Below are 17,772 nucleotides of genomic sequence, written 5' to 3'. Positions count from 1 at the left end.
ATCCAATTTATTATTGCACTATGACCATACTTGCATTTTTTATTTCCACCAGCCCGTACTTTGTATTGGATTTTCACAATCTTTTTAACGGATATGGTGTAAAGTAAATATCGTACGGGAAAACACTCTACAAGCTACACTACACTAGCACCAGAGGTGGGTAAAGTACCCAAAAAGTTTACTCAAGAAAGAGTAGTGTTATTTCAAAATAATATTACTTAAGTCAAAGTAAAAATAGTTGTCCAAAAAATGTACTCAAGTACAAGTAAAAAAGTATTTGGTGAAAAGAATACTCAAGCAATGAGTAACATTGTGAGTAATTGCTTATATTTTTGATGGATTTTTTTTTTTTAAACAATGGTATTTTTTTTCTGAGCACAAAGCTATCTATATGAACTGTTGTTGTAATGATACTGTACAATAACCCATTACATAACCACATTAGGCCAAAGAAATACAAAAAAAAAAAAAAAAAAAAAATCAATGAATTCCGCCGAAAGAAAAAATAAAATACATAGATGAAGCATTATTCTTCTTAAGAGCATGACTGCCCTCTGGTGGAGATTATAGTTCCGAGTGAATATTTCCTTCATAATTACTATTTGAAATTTAAAAGGATCATAACTCTGTTTTTCTGTGGTCACTCGGTGCCAAAATAAAAACTGGAAGAGATGTTAATATCCATGCTTTTGAGTCATATTGAGAGCAGCACTCTATATCAAATTCTTAATTTTGTATGGTGCTTTAAAGACATCACATGACTGAACAGGCTGGTGTGAAGATAGAATGACAACCTTGCATCTGATTGGTATAATGGAGTCATGTGATTATTGTTGCGACGTCTCATTGGTAAAATCACTAGAGCTACCCCGGTAATACACAAGGCACGTCGCTGGCAAAAACATTAATAAATCTCATATGTAGAATAAAGAGGGGAAAATGTAATGACTTTTGTGTAGCCCAAAGTAGCGGAGCAAGAGCGTTTTTTCTTCACGTATGTACTCATGTAAAAGTAAAAAGTATAGCTTAGTTAAACTACTCTTAGAAGTACATTTTTCCCCAAAAGTTATCAAGTGAATGTAACGGAGTACATGTAACGTGTTACCACATCCCTCCTTTTTTTTTGTTTTTTTTTAAGTTTTACGGGAGAAAAAAACGATGTTTGGTGAGGGCTACCTTGGGCCACGTTTTACAGGTATGTGATACGTGTGGCTACAGTTGCTGCAGTTACAAGACCTTTTTCAGTTTTTTATACAAAAGGTACAAATCACCATACTCCAATTTATTGTCCCGTCAATTACGCGCTAAGCTGACTGCACTAATATGTTTTAATTCAAGTTCACCCCGAGTGTAATTATTGCTGTTTTGCTGTAGTTTTTCTCAGAAAAGGTTACACCTATTCCATAATTTTTATTTGAATAAATACAGTACAATAATTAATGAACAATCATATATTTATTTATTATTAAACATCAAAAATACACATTTTTAATAGAAATCACTGTCAAAGTTCAACTTTGACAAAATTTTGCATAGCCGATTCCGATGTGCATTCCAAGAAAAGTTGAGATTTCAAAAGTAGAAACAAATGCACCTATGATGAACCAATTCAATACACACCAGAATGGGAAAAAAATACAATAAAATTAATAAATTAGTGACATCTAACACATTTTTATGTTAATAGATTTTTGGAATGTTTTTTTTTTGTTTGTTTGTTTGTTTTTTGACACTGTACCTACGATTCAGACATGACTTGCAGTTCATAGCTTCATGCAATGTGAGGTGCTAAATTGCCAGTTTAGTAGTCTCAATACTTTATACCTAAAGCAAAGAAGATGCTGCTGGAATCGAGCAATCCAGATGAATTTAAAGGTGTAGACATTCTAGTTTAATTGTAAAAATGAATCAAAACGCTTCCTTCCGAAACCAACAAATTTTGCCAAAAGTAGCCCAAGTTTTATCAGCCTGCCCAATGGACGGGAATCGAGCCAATCTTACAACACTGTTTGATGGTAGATAATGTGGTATGTTTATTGGTCCGTGTGTGCACATAAGATGCTTTGGGGGCATGGAGGCTAATGTGTCACTTCTGTATATTTTTCTAGGCAGAATTTGGTTATTTTAGTGTATTTTCTGGCCTAATATTATAATATTAGTATAAATAGTAATAGTAACAGTTTATAACATAATAATAACAGTTCATATAGATTATGTTGTGCTGAGGGAAAATATAACAAGCAACAAACCCAGAGCACGTGAAACATTTGTACATGATACATAGAGACAAACTGAAAAATATTAAAACAAAACAAAATAATGGCCCAGAAAAAGCTCAGGACCTTAGGGGTTAACCGTGCTTTCAGTGCAAACAAATTAATATCCTTAGAAAACATTTCTAAAAATCTAATCGCCACATTACTTAAATAAAGGCAAAAAGGCAATGAGATGCATTACGTCACTTCCAGTAAATGCCTGGCATTGACAGCCAACGGCGGGATTTTAAAATTGACACCTGTCCAGAACCTCAGTCAGTCACCTATGAAAACCCCATGCAAACCCCACTATGGCCAAGACCAAAGAGCTGTCGAAGGACACCAGAGACAAAATTGTAGACCTGCACCAGGCTTGGAAGACTGAATCTGCAATAGGTAAAACGCTTGGTGTAAAGAAATCAACTGTTGGAGAAATTATTAGAAAATGGAAGATATACAAGACCACTGATAATCTCCATCGATCTGGGGCTCCATGCAAGATGATAACAAGAACGGTGAGAAAAAATCCGAGCACCACATGGTGGGACTTATTTATTTATTTATTTATTGTCACCATCTTCGGTATCATTGACAGTTACAAGATGTAATATGATTAACCCGAAGAAAGAAAGAACCGAAAAGACAAGGGCTGACGAGAGAAGCATATGCTTATCAAGTCCCGTCGCCTGCAGCCAACCTAGTGAATGACCTACAGAGAGCTGGGACCACAGTAACAAAGGCTACTATCAGTAACACAATGCGCCGCCAGGGACTCAAATCCTGCACTGCCAGACGTGTCCCCCTGCTAAAGAAAGTACACGTCCAGACCCGTCTACGGTTCGCTTGAAAGCATTTGGATGATCCAGAAGAGGACTGGGAGAATGTGTTATGGTCAGATGAAACCAAAATAGAACTTTTTGGTAGAAACACAGGTTCTGGTCTTTGGAGGAGAAAGAATACTGAATTGCATCCGACGAACACCATACCCACTGTGAAGCGTGGGGGTGGAAACATCATGCTTTAGGGCTGTTTTTCTGCAAAGGGGACCGGGACGACTGATCTGTGTAAAGGAAAGAATGAATGGGGCCATGTATCGAGAGATTTTGAGTGAAAATCTTCCATCAGCAAGGGCATTGAAGATGAGACGTGGCATGATCTTCCAGCATGACAATGATCCCAAACACACATCCAGTGCAACAAAGGAATGGCTTCGTAAGAAGCATTTCAAGGTCCTGGAGTGGCCTAGCCAGTCTCCAGATATCAACCCCATAGAAAATCTGTGGAAGGAGTTGAAAGTACGTGTTGCCCAACGACAGCCCCAAAACATCACTGCTCTAGAGGAGATCTGCACAATTAGTGGTTGACGAAATACTTATTTGCCCCACTATATGGCTAGTCGTTCGATGAAAATTTAGCCCACTCTCTACTTTCTCTTTTCTCTGTCTTGTTTTTTAAATCCTTCGATGAGGGTGATCTCGCGTTAGGAGCAAGTGTCATGAAAAAGCAAAAATAAAAATAAAACAAAGATACGACAAAATAAATGCTAAATTAACCATTTGGACATCTTTTGTTGTGTCATGCCTGATGGCAATTTATTCTGAAATCATGTTACTTAAGATGTGTACATATCACATGCACAAACACATTCACCCGCGTGCACACACACTCTTGCGTCCATGGAATTACAGTTACGTGTGTTCCTGGTTCAAGATAAAAACAAGAGTCGTAAGGGCACAGCAACCTTTGTGGAGGAAGACTCTTAGTTTCCCTAACATAACTAGAAGCATCATCACACAGTGACATGCTGTTACATGAATCTGTAACACAAAGCAAACGATTGAACACTCTCCCTTGAGCACTCTCCCTATCTTCCACTTTCTGCATTTACATGGCATTTATGAACACTCACAAGGAAAACAAAAAGTAGAGTGAGAGCAAGCTCCGGCTGTAGAGGAATCTCATTATTCTGTTATGGATTGCACATGTCAGGCGGTAAGTGCTCTTTTTATCCTTCCAAAGCACTAACCTTGGTCAAAGAGTGCCTTTCCCTACCAGAGTGAAATTTACCATGTTAAGGCTCACACCACCAGGGGAATGACAGCAAGACCTCTGGTTCACTGCTTAGATTTACTGGCCAGATTAAACAAGGGTCTGTGGTATAAATAAAGAGCCATGGGAGAAACATAAACCATAGAGCATAAACATCCATAAAACATTTTTTGTTTGTTTGTTTTGGGAGGGGAGTAGTATCTAAATTGATGAGAACCCCTCATGCCCATTTTACACCTCTTTATGGTGTGTTACATGTCACACTGGCTTTTGAATAAATAACAGACCAGAGAGAAGACAGTGGAGGGTTGCTTGTAGCTCAGGATGGCTATCTGCCAACTGCAAAGACTGCCGCTGTAAAGATGGCCTCTTTCCATCCGTTTTTCTCTGCATTCATCGAAAAGTTCACACAAAATATATTGCCATACACTTCCTTCGATTGGGCCTTTCATTTAATGAACTCGTAAATTGTGTCTTCCTCTCTTTTTTTCAGTTGTACTGTAGCTCATCCTGAATGTTCCATTAACTTTTCATAGCCAGGTTTTGTTGTTCATGTGAACATTTTGCAGCTCTTTTCTATTCTAAATTTTATAAACGGGGTTATGTGAAGCCGTTATCCTTGATACTGTATATCACCTGAGCTACCATGACTGATGTAAACTGGTTAGTGGGAGATGACTGAGATTTTGTAATGGAATTTTCCTGTTTCTGAGAGCCCCGTTGGTCGACATTACAAACAAGGGCTTTTACTGGTCCAATTCAAACTGAAGCAACCAATCGGAGCGGCTCTGTCCTGTCCCAGACCCCAAGAGAGCTCTCATTCTTTCTGACTTAGAGCGAAACAAATGAGGAGCATAGAGCTAAACTGAAATGTTGTTAAGTCTCGGTTAAGTGAAAATATCCTATAAACTTAGCATACCACCAAGAAGAGTTGCAACAAAAGCTGCTAAAATTAAATAATCATTTTAAAAAACATTACCTATATAAAAATGAAGCTTTTGAAACTTGAAATAGTGTCCTTTTGCTAGAAGTTTAGTGCTTTTGGTGTGCTGTTCTTAGAATCGCGAATGTTTCAAAAGAAAAGAAAAAGGATATACTATATCAACATACAGTGGGGCAAATAAGTATTTAGTCAACCACTAATTGTGCAAGTTCTCCCACTTGAAAATATTAGAGAGGGCTGTAATTGTCAACATGGCTAAACCTCAGCCATTAGAGACAGAATGTGGAAAAAACAAAAAACAGAAAATCACATTGTTTGATTTTTAAAGAATTTATTTGCAAATCATGGTGGAAAATAAGTACCGTAATTTCCCGAATATAACGCGCACTTTTTTTCCCCAAAATCAACTTGTAAAATCATGGGTGCGCATTATACATATATATATATATATATATATATATATATATATATATATATATATATATATATATATATATATATATATATATATCTAATGACAGATTTTTTTTATTGACACGGCCATGTTGCGTTGAAGAAAACGTATGCGGCGATCCGTTGCCGACCATTATGGTACATGACGTTTTGTTTCGGTATAACTTGTTTCGGCAATACCACACTGATTGGTCGAATGATTTCGTCTGTGTCAAATTCTGATTTTTTCACTCTTCATAAAGCACAGAATTTAGTTTCTTGAACGCATTTGAGTCAACGTTTATTGCAACTCGGACCATAAAAAACGCAACCCAACACAGAGTTCCTGTGTCCGTCAACTATAGCTGTCCCTCGGAAAACTCAAACCCAAATAACAATAGTTCCTCTTGTTACAGTCCACAGCGATGCGCTTTTTCCGTTTTCCGACATCAGTTCACACTTTTAATTTATCATGTCAATCCATGGAAGAAACATTTATTCATCATGATGAAACGAGCAAGTTATACAGCAGCCTTTAAAAGAAAAGTCACATCTGTTTCGTTTTCTCCTAGATTCTGGTAAGTTGGAGAAGTTGTCAAATCATATAATTACCATAAATATTGTCAGTTTATGGTAAGGTTTTGAAGTACCAATGTGCTATGCTTGTGCTGTGTTTCACCAGTCAGTAGAATGACATTTCTGTATCTGTACACGAGCTCTTTTTTCTTGTATTTTTCTTATTTATTAGTGCTAAAATTAGGGTGCGCATTATAAACGGGTACAATAATTTCCCCTAGATTTTACAAGTAAATTTGGGGTGCGCATTATACACGAGTGTGCCTTATATTCGGGAAATTACGGTATTTGGGCAATACCAAAAGTTAATCTCAATACTTTGTTATGTACCCTTTGTTGGCAATGAGAGAGGCCAAACGTTTTCTGTAGCTCATCACAAGCTTTTCACACACTGTTGCTGGTATTTTGGCCCATTCCTCCATGCAGATCTCCTCTAGAGCAGTGATGTTTTGGGGCTGTTGTTGGGCAACACGGACTTTCAACTCCCTTCACAGATTTTCTATGGGGTTGGGATCTGGAGACTGGCTAGGCCACTCAAGGACCTTGAAATGCTTCTTACAAAGTCACTCCTTTGTTGCCCTGGCTGTGTGTTTGGGATCATTGTAATGCTTAAAGACTCAGCCACGTTTCAACTACAATGCCCTTGCTGATGGAAGGAAATTTTCACTCAAAATCTCTCAATAGATGGCCCCATTCATACTTTCCTTTACACAGATCAGCCGTCCTGGTCCCTTTGCAAAAAAATAGCCCCAAAGCATGATGTTTCCACCCCCATGCTTCACAGTGGTTATAGTGTTCTTCGGATGCAAAACTTTCTCTTCCAAACACGAGAACCTGTGTTTCTACCAAAAAGTTCTATTTTGGTTTCATCTGACCATAACACATTCTCCCAGTCCTCTTTTGGATCATCCAAATGCTCTCAAGCAAACCGCAGACGGGCCTGGACGTGTACTTTATTTAGCAGGGGGACACGTCTGGTAGTGCAGGATTTGAGTAGCCTTTGATACTGTGGCCCCAGCTCTCTGTAGGTCATTCACTTGGTCCCCCCGTGTTGTTCTGGGATTTTTGCTCACTGTTCATGTTATCATTTTGACGCCACGGGGTGAGATCTTGCATGGAGCCCCAGATCGAGGGAGATTAACAGTGGTCTTGTATGTCTTCCATTTTCTAATAATTGCTCCCACAGTTGATTTCTTTACACCAAGCGTTTTACCTATTGCAGATTCAGTCTTCCCAGCCTGGTGCAGGTCTACAATTTTTTGTCCCAATGGTGTTCTGTTAGGCTAAGCTTACGAAAGTACTCGACATGTATCTGTTTGGCGGACAGGCATAGATGTAGTGCTACAACGATTAATCGATTAACTCGAGTATTCCTTTAAAAAAAAAAAAAGATTTGAATTCAATTTTACTGCTTCGAGTATTCGTTTTTTTATTGTGGCGTTGTAATGGTTTTTTTTGAGAGGGTTTGCATTCAGTTTTATTGATTTGAGTGGATACACTGCCCTCTAGTCTGCCTCATTTCACATTGCTGAATCCAGCTGCTCCATATTAAGACCAACAAGAGCTAAGTTTTTGTTTGAGCTATTTTTTTTTTTTTTTAATGCATTCGTAATTTAGTTTATTGGTATATTTAGCCGTTTTTGTGGGAATGTGCGTCCGAACCATTTGTTAAGAGTATTGTTAAAAAAAAAAAGTTAGGATTTATAGCATTTAAGCTAGCGGGCTTTTGCTATGTAAGTTTGCTATGTAAGCCAATTGTTCTTTTGTTGTACATAGATCCCTATTTAATTAGTTTTTTATACCGTTTGAGGCTCAGCTCTGGTATTTTAATTTTTCATGTTCCTGATTCGATTACTCGATTATTCGACAAACTAGTTCATCCATTAATCGATTACTAAAATAATCGGCAGCTGCAGCCCTATAGATGTGATAACATGTTACTTCTGACCTGTGTTAAATGAAGTCCACCCTGAGATATACGATTTTTAGTCCAACAAGGATAGAAATCACCCAAAACGACACTCACTGATGAAAATAAAGAAATTTAAGAACCCTATGAGATCTGTTCCTCCACCTTTGTGCAAAGGTTTTGAGACTTTTCTCATTGAACTTATCAGTGAAAAGTCTGAATACTTATGACCGGGGGTGTACAGTCAATTGGATATTAACTTTTATTTGACAAGGCTAACATTTAGGATGCTATTTTGAGATTAGAATCAGTGATGACACAGATTACTTGAAAATGTAATTTAATTACTGATGACTGATTACGCCTCAAAAAAGTAATCTAGTTACTCTACCAATTACTTTATTATCAAAGTAACTAAGTTACTTTACAAGTAATTTATCGGCTACTTTCCACCAATAGTTCTCTCTTTGCTGCCTCAACATAAGAATGACCACAGAAAAATGTCAACACATGTAATTGATTTTTGAATGATTGAATTAAAAGGGAAAGATCAGTATTTTTTACATAAGGCTTAATCTTCGAGTTAGCGAGGGTTTAATTACTCAATGGAGCTGATTATAACCATTATTGACTCAAGCTAATTTAGGTACTACGGGGCCCTGAAACTCACAAATAACTTACAAACTGCATGGAATTTGTTGAAATCAACTGCACCGACTCATTAAACCCCCGCTAACTCGAAGATTAAGCCTAATTTCAAAAATTCTGAAATACGGGTTAGGGTTTAGGGCAGCGGTCGACAACTTATGGCTCGCAAGCCAGATGTGGCTCTTTTGACGGCTGCATCTGAATTGCAGACAAATCTTTAATTATTAAAAATAAAGTTTCGCTATACTCATTTGCGCTGTTACCGGCATCCCAAGGGGCCACTGTCCCGTTTCAATATGACAGGCATTGCCAATTTAGTGCAGAAGAAGAAATGGGCGAGAGTAAGGGGAGAGAATGACAGGTGTGGAGAGACAGTTGCGCGGGAGTGCTGTGTTGAGTGGCTGGGTGTCCCCCACTGGTTTTTGTTTGTGTTAATAAAGTCTCAGAAAAATAGCCATCCGACACGTCTAAGTGTCGCCACCTCCCCAAAGGAAGAACCGGACATAGTAGCGATGGCAGTTTTTTCTCTCGCTTTGGATGAGTCAACAGACGTAAGCAACTAATCCCAGTGATTGCATGGTTTTGACTTTGAAAGGGACAACAAGAGGGGAGGATTTTTTCAAGTCCTTCACTGAGTTTGCTAAAGAAATAAATCTCTTGATGGATAAACTTGTTTCGTGAACATGAAAAGAAACGCATCCTAAGTTTCTCAACACCTGCATGAAGCTTAACCGACCAAGTATCAACCAGACTACAAAGCCATCAGCAAAACCAGAAGTCGCATTAATGGTAAGAAATACTCATCATTGATTAGCAACAGCATAACAATGTTATTAGAAAGAATTCAGATACTTATTGTACTTTAAAAGTGTTGAAATGACATAAAAAACACACATTACTTGCATTTTTAGTTTTAAACATACTGGATGGCTCTCACGGAATTACTTTTAAAAATATGTGGTGTTTATGGCTCTCTCTCAGCCAAAAAGGTTCCCGACCCCTGGTTTAGGGGTTAGCAGCATATCAGCGCCAATATAAAACAATGCAAATTCACTGCATAATAATCAACAACAGACAAATGAATTGCACAGTGCAATAACCACAAAGGTGGGGGCGGGCGTGAATTCACGTGCACAACCCGGAAGTACGCCGTACACACACGTGGTCAATTTGGCCACGAAACATGGTGGCAACTAAGCACTTTACACTCAGTCAGACTTACAACACATCCCATAGATGCTAAACGAAGACATCACCTCACGGCATAAATGTGCAACACAAATATGATGTAAAAAATGCTTGCCGACTTGGAGCGATGACTACCCGCTGTTGCAATGGCAAAACTACGAAACGGCCGTGCATGTAGCGGCCTCAACCTACTGCTGGAACCTAGAATGAAGGAAATATACTCACGTTCATTCATGGACGCACACAGATCAACATTCCCTCGAACATCTCAACAGATGGCTGCATTCAGCTCGAATGTGCACCCGCATGGGCACACGCCTTTCTCAGCCCTAAAACACTTTTCAGCCCTAAAACCCTTTTCACGTGTGACTCGAGACGAAAACAGGAAGTAACGGTGAGCGGTTACCATGGAAACGAACCCGCAGCGAGAAGATGGGGACCTTTGTAGCATTTTCTATTCAAAATGCTATTCAAACATGAATACAATAATCTTCATTCTACATACATTATGAGGTAATAACAAAATAGTAACCCACAGGCACGAAGGAAACTAACTTTAATCAGATTACTGGTTTAATAAAATAAACGCGTTAGATTACTAGTTACTGAAAGAAAGTTATCAGATGACAGCAACGCGTTACTGACAACACTAATTAGAATACCGTTTTGCATATCGCTATACTGGACATTAGCTTGCCACCTGGCACGATGAAAAATGCAGAAAGGACATGAATGAGTAAAAAAATGCGAAAAACACAAAGCCCAGCCTCCTCATCATTTTTTTTTTTTTTTATTTCACAATACGACTTAAAAAAACAAAGATAACTCAACTGTACAATGTTCAAGAAGCAATTATGTCAATGTGAAGACCAAATTCAAATTTTGTATCAGGCTGAGAAAGGTTTATTTTGATGGTGAAATCATAGAATGTAAAAGAGAGCGTCCATTGTAAATTGTTCTGTTTTGAAGCCAGCCCCCAATGGCAATCACCTCTTTGGCCATTTTTTTCTTTTATGCATTCATTTTCTCTCTCAGGATGTTGCCACTGGGAAGGTTCTATGAACGTACCAAGTGGTTGACTTTACAACACTTGTACACAGAACAAAAACAAAACAAATATTTGAGACTGTAAGTGTATTATCTAATGTTTTTTTTTTCTTTCTTTCTTTCTTTCTTTTCTTTTCTTTTTTTTTTTTTTTTTTTTTTTTTGAGTGAAGGTAGCACAGGCTTATTATGGTTATATTGTTGTTATTTATACCTAAACTCACTGTAAAACTCTTAAGGTACTTGAACGTACCAACCGGTTGATTTTACGACCAAAGATAGTGGACACGAAGTTGTATGGGGCGTCGTGAACGCAGCACAGGGCTCCGTATTTTCATTCAGTCCCAGAAAGCGGAGAGGGGAGGAGGGTGAGAGGGGCATTTGACTCCTGTCTCCCAACCCCCAGCCGGACCGTGCGAGGTGGATTTGGGAAGAAAAGACTCCAAACCTGCGACGTGGAGATAACGAAAGAAGCAGAAGGAGACGTTTGGAGATCCACGCGCGGCATTGTCGCGTACGGATTACCGTGGGTTATTTCTGTATTACTTTTAGGTTTCTTTCACTGAAGAGATTCTGCTCCGGAGCCTCTGATCGGAGAAGGAAATTATGTGTTTATCTACGCTACACTCTCCATTCGTTGTTGACTACTTTGCCTAACCAAAAGTGGAATATACCGTTTTCTCCCAAGAGGAGATACACAAGGTCGCTTTTTCTGGGAAAATAAGTACGACCGTTCACTCACAAAGGAGAAACCAAAGGATTTAAAGGCTCCCCCCCATTGTGGGGTTGTGCCTTACTTTTCACTAAAAGTTCCAAGTAAGTTTATTTTTTTGTCTTATTAATGTGCCGTTTGTCACGTTTTGAATGCGCGAGTGAACGGTTTTATTTAAGGTAAAATGTGTGTATATGTAACATATCTATATATAAACTGGTGAAAACACTGGCGAGGACCGTTTGACTCTCAGAATGTCAGTGGACTGCTGGATGCAGTTGTCCATGGTATTCAATTTGTAGCTGAAAAAAAATTCTGGTCGCACTTTTTGGCCAGAGATACACGAGGTTTCGTATAATATACATTACAAACTAGTCATCTGTGTTCGTACTTCGTAGACAATTCTAATGTATGTCTGGGCATCCTCTGATTGGTCATGATTCTGTACATGTACTGTATTGTTTAAAATTCATCAGTTAAATTGAAATTTAAACATTATGGAAATCATTAAAACAATTAGAGTAGTAAAATTATTACAGTATTTTAATAATAACTAACAAACACTGAAAAAATATGTGATACAAATAAAATAAAAAATTACGTACGTTAGAAACCATAAATCTTGAGTATTCAAATCATAAAGAAAACAATGGATGAAGATTTAATATAGCAAACAGCAATCAAATTACAATCAGCAACCTAATGAAACCCACCCTGGTACTTAAATCTGAGGAATTTTGCTGTACAAAATGTGACATTAAGTGAGGTGAAGGCTGAAACGTATATTTTTAGGTCCTTGAGGTGGTCTATTTAAATTCATTAAATCATTCCTCTTCCGTTCTGCTTATCCTCACAAGGGTCATGGGGGTGCTGGAGCCCATCCCAGCAAACTACTGGCAGCAGGCGGGGTACACCCTGAATTGGTTGCCAGCCAATCACATGGCACAATGGGACAAACAAGCATTTGCTCTCACACTCATACTTGGTGACAACATTGGAGTGTGTATTTAAATTATAAACCTTAATTGTAGTGACACATCTTCAGAAAAAAAAAGCTCCACGATAGCACTATTGACCCCAGATAAACTTTTAATTTTCTAAGGCCAAATGAGAATGTTATCAAGCTGTGAAAAGCTGGTATCAAGAATACTGTAGTAATCTTAGGGAACCCCTGCATTAACAAGATGCCTGTGCAATGATTGTGTATTGATGTTAATGATTTTTGTAAGATGTTTCTGAGAGTTGTGTCTTATGCTTTAACATTTTAATAACTAGTCTCTGGTAAGAGAAGTAACTTTTGTCATGCTATAAAAGTTTGTGGCCCAGTTTTTTTTTTCGTCAATTATTTAGGCTAAACACATTCAAGTGAGTCCAATTTGAATTGCATTAGCTCTTAATTTGATCTCAGAACGTTTAATGCAAAGCCCTCACCATGCTAAACACAGCTCTTCTCCACAATAGCAACTGCATTCTAAAAAAAGATTATTGAGTCATTTGGTACAATGTGGACTTGTAGAATAGCTCAAAGTAACTTTGGTCCTTAACTTTAATTAAAACAACATGAAAGTGTCTTGGAATGGAGAAAGGTCAAATGTGAGAGTCAAGCACAGAGCTCAATCAGGTACAACGGCAATAAACCTACTGCCTGAAGGATCGACTAAAGCTGGATGGACAAACTAAGATGACGTAACGGTTATTTTACCTTTTGGTTAATTTCAAATCATCAGTTTTTCATTTCAATATTGAATTTCATTAGCTGTTTCGTATACATCAAACCATTTGTCTTCTGATGCGAGTCACATATTGCTCAGCAGCGAAATGTATTCTTGTATTTCACATTAAATTGACATGATGTACACGTAGAGGCTTGTGTATCAAATATTAATCTGGACTTTTGATGTGTCCTTTTTTGAACCATTTAACACCTCGGTTTATTGTCAAATGAGTGGGCAGGAAAGGGGATCTGCTAGGCTAAGTAGAATTGTTGTCTGTAACTGCGCCATCAGCAAGGCACTTTTTTAATTTTAATTTTTAAAATTTTTAATCTTGCCTCAATGAAAAGAAATAGCAGATCAATAGATTTATGAGATCCAGTCTTGTAGGCACATCAGGTAATGAAGAGACCGAGACATTTTATCTTTGAAAACATTTTCTTCTCTCTCTCTTTAATGAATATTTTGCCGACTGTATTAGTTTACGATTCCTCACTAGAAGCATGTCTATTGTCGATTTTTAATGGGATCAAATGGGCAAGGAGTTTTCTGAAATAAAAACTTACAGGGAGCAAAGCCACTTCATCTCGGCAAAAACAATCACAGACTAAAACAAAACAAAAGGCAAACAATGCTAACCTCATACCCCCCTTCCCCCCAAAATGACCACAATTATGGTGTATAAACAATGATGTCTTTATTTTTATACTCAATTGAATTAAGTAACAAAAACATACATAGCAGCACGAAAATAAAGTTAAGGCAGAGTTAATAATATGGTTTAGTTGAGGTGTCTGTCTATTGTGACACCAGCCATGTAATATTTAAACTCTACTTTGTGTAACCTTCGAGGCATATTTTCTACGTGCATAATTTTACAACCGAGGCTGTTCAAATGTTCTGTGGCATAATTGATGTAGAGAATTGATTTCTTTCTGGTTTTCGGATTAAAACCTAATAATCACACTTTTCATTTTATACCTTTGCTTTGTTCAGTTCAATCAAATCCAAATTTGGGGCCATTTGGGTGGCATCAAGTGGTTTGCAATTAGTCACAATGCTTTGGATGCAGCTACACAGCTAATAACAGCTGCAAATAGGAAAAGGAAATTATTTGCATGAATAGTGGTTTTGTTGCCCTTACATCTAATTGTGTGTATTCATTTTAATTAGCCCAGAGAGCTAAATCAGTGCTCTTTCAGTAACATGAGGTGCAATTAGTGCAGTTTGAAAACAGTAGGCAGCTTGGCCTGTGCAGTGTGGCATCATTCCTCTTCCCTGGCTTGTAGGCTACGCCTTCCTTTTTCTATCAAACAATAGTGTGTTGATATGGTCCTCAGAGATTAAAAAAAAAATAAAAAATTGAACAATTTAATAGATTATGCAGTTTTAGTCAAGTGTTTATGCTTTAAACTGCACTACATCCCCATTTTGTCTTTTAGTACTGTGCAATCCCAATTTGGTAGTCTACTTCAAATACATAACATACAACAAAAATGGTTGTATGGCAGATGGTTTGAAATTGGTCACCTGTTGATGACGTGTTAAATAGAGATGTCCTGATGGCATATTTTTGCACCTGAGTCTGAGTCCGATTCATTTTTAGAATCGAATAGGAATCTTGAGTGTCCTTGGATGTTCCGAAAGCAAAATACTTGGCTGAAACCGAATATTGGAAACACTTGGCATAAAAAACCGAAAACAGAAAGAACGAAAAATACACATGCTTATAATTCATTTTTTTCATTAAAGGATAAAAAAAAAAAAAAAAACATTATTGTCCAATAAATGCCATTTGCCTTAGCATTGGTTCTACAAACCGGAGGCTCATGAAATTTAGTTTGAAAGGTGCCGATTCTTGAAACCTCATGGGAGGTTGCGTTACAGATCCTCTGTCAGAAATTGCAACTCATGGCAAGTTTGGGACACTCGAAAAATAAGTCTCATGCCTCCAATTGCTCAGCTCAATGAGATCTCGACGTACGTTTGTGTGGAACTGTAGTTAACAACAACAACAAAAAGCTATTCTGTTTTCGCTCAAACTAGTAAAGCACTTTACAAGGCTATTACAATTTGTCCTACTCCACAAAATAAGACTCAGCGTTTTCTTGCGCAACAAGTGGAATCAATATAGAGCTAGGCGAGTGGGCCGAGTTCTAGCGGCGACGAAACCGAGTGAATTCGATGCCAGCCGGATGAAACGTCGACTGGCAAAGAGGGTGTGGAAGTCACGGAAAAAAAGGGACAAAAAAGAGAAAGTGATTGTGCTATAAACGTCTCCTACTAAACCACCGCAAATGCACATGTATGCATTTAAATACTATTTTATTTGTATACTGTTTGCTTGATTACCGTAATTTCCCGAATATAAGGCGCACCCGTGTATAATGCGCACCCCAAATTTACTTGTAAAATCTAGGGAAAATTATTGTACCCGTTTATAACGCGCACCCTAATTTTAGCACCAATAAATAGAAGAATAGAAAAAAACAGAGCTCGTGTACAGATACACAAATGTCATTTTACTGACTGGTGAAACACAGCACAAGCATAGCACATTGGTAGTTCAAAACATTACCATAAACTGGCAATATTTACGGTAATAATATGATTTGACAACTTCTCCAATTTATCAAAATCGAGAAGAAAACAAAACAGATGTGACTTTTATTTTAAAGGATGCTGTATAACTTGCTCGTTTCATCATGATGAATAAATGTTTCTTCCATGGATTGATACGGTAAAATGAAAGTGAGAACGTAAGTCCGAAATCCGTGAGAGCTCATCGCTGTCAACACGACAGTAACAATAGGAACTATTGTTATTTGGGTTTGAGTTTCCCGAGGGACCGATATAGTTGACGGACACAGGAAGTGTGTGTGCTTACGTTTGTTATGGTCCGAGTTGCGGAGCTGCAATAAACGTCAACTCAAATGAGTTCAAGAAACTAAATTCTGTGCTTTATGAAGAGTGAAAAAAGCAGAATTTAACACAGACGAAATAATTCGGCCGATTAGAGTAAAGTATTACCGAAACAAATGGTGACGTCACGTACCGTAATGGTCAGCAACGGGTCACGGAATACGTTTCTTCAACACAACGTGGCCGTGTCAATAAAAAAAAAAATCAGTTTATATTAGGGCTGTCAAACGATTAAAATTTTTAATCGAGTTAATTACAACTTAAAAATGAATTAATCGTAATTAATCGCAATTAATCGCAATTCAAACCATCTATAAAATATGCCATATTTTTCTGTAAATTATTGTTGGAATGGAAAGATAAGACACATGATGGATATATACATTCAACATACGGTACATAAGGACTGTATTTGTTTATTATAACAATAAATCAACAATATGGCATTAACATTATCAACATTCTGTTAAAGCGATCCATGGATAGAAAGACTTGTAGTTCTTAAAAGATAAATGTTAGTACAAGTTATAGAAATTTTATATTAAAACCCCTCATAATGTTTTCGTTTTAATAAAATTTGTAAAATTTTCAATCAAAAAATAAACTAGTAGCCCGCCATTGTTGATGTCAATAATTACTTACACAATGCTCATGGGTGCTGAAGCCTGTAAAATCAGTCGCACCCAAGCACCAGCAGAGGGCAGCAAAACTCCATAAAACACAATAAACAAGTGGGCATTTCACTCTACTGTCATTTAAATTTGTCTGAGTGGGGCATGTGCGTTAATTGCGTCAAATATTTTAACGTGATTAATTAAAAAAAAATTAATTACCGCCCGTTAACGCGATAGCCCTAGTTTATATTTATATGTAATATATATATATATATATATATATATATATACAGTGGTACCTCTACATACGATCACTTCGACACACGATCTTTTCGACATCCGACGCAAAATTTGAGCCGCCATTTGTTTCTACATCCGACGAGTTGCTCGAAATACGACATGACAGCACTGCAAACGAACGCACGGTGGATTTTCTTGTGTGAGAAATCAACACAGTTTTTAAAAAAAGTTGATACAGTTGGAGAAACAAGGAAAAAAGTGATGCTTACCTTTGAAATGAAGATGCAAGTTATAGAAAAATATGAGCTTGGGGTGCGCGTCCCTGAACTGGCTCAACAATAGCTCCATGGTCCTCTTCCGACCACCGTTCGCCACTATTCATAAGTTAAGGTGACAATTATTATTGTGGTAACATTTCCAAGGAAATTGCCAGCTTCGTCACGTTTTTATCATTTATTTAAGAACTTATCCAACACAAAACGCCCATTGTGTTAAGCAGTTGACTGCTCTCAAGAAAACGAAAGTATT

The 17,772-nt window shown here is 37.6% G+C and overlaps 1 protein-coding gene across 14 annotated transcripts in view; it reads left to right on the top strand.

The window, feature by feature from the left end:
- ptprsa (protein tyrosine phosphatase receptor type Sa) overlaps positions 1-17,772 on the top strand; it is a 374,739-nt gene that overhangs the window by 126,855 nt on the left and 230,112 nt on the right. For 2 of the 14 annotated variants that reach the window (XM_057840791.1, XM_057840792.1), the window contains exon 1: positions 11,369-11,860. The exons of the other annotated variants lie outside the window; for them this stretch is intronic. The gene's annotated coding sequence lies outside the window, so the exon portion shown is untranslated. Of the gene's footprint in view, positions 1-11,368; positions 11,861-17,772 lie in introns of those variants that run through there. 14 annotated transcript variants of the gene reach the window in all.

Source organism: Corythoichthys intestinalis, chromosome 7 (genome assembly GCF_030265065.1).
Source record: "Corythoichthys intestinalis isolate RoL2023-P3 chromosome 7, ASM3026506v1, whole genome shotgun sequence".
In the NCBI taxonomy this organism is placed as follows: Eukaryota; Metazoa; Chordata; class Actinopteri; order Syngnathiformes; family Syngnathidae; genus Corythoichthys; species Corythoichthys intestinalis.
Note: the sequence above shows the minus strand (reverse complement) of the source record. Positions and strands in the feature narration are given on the sequence as shown.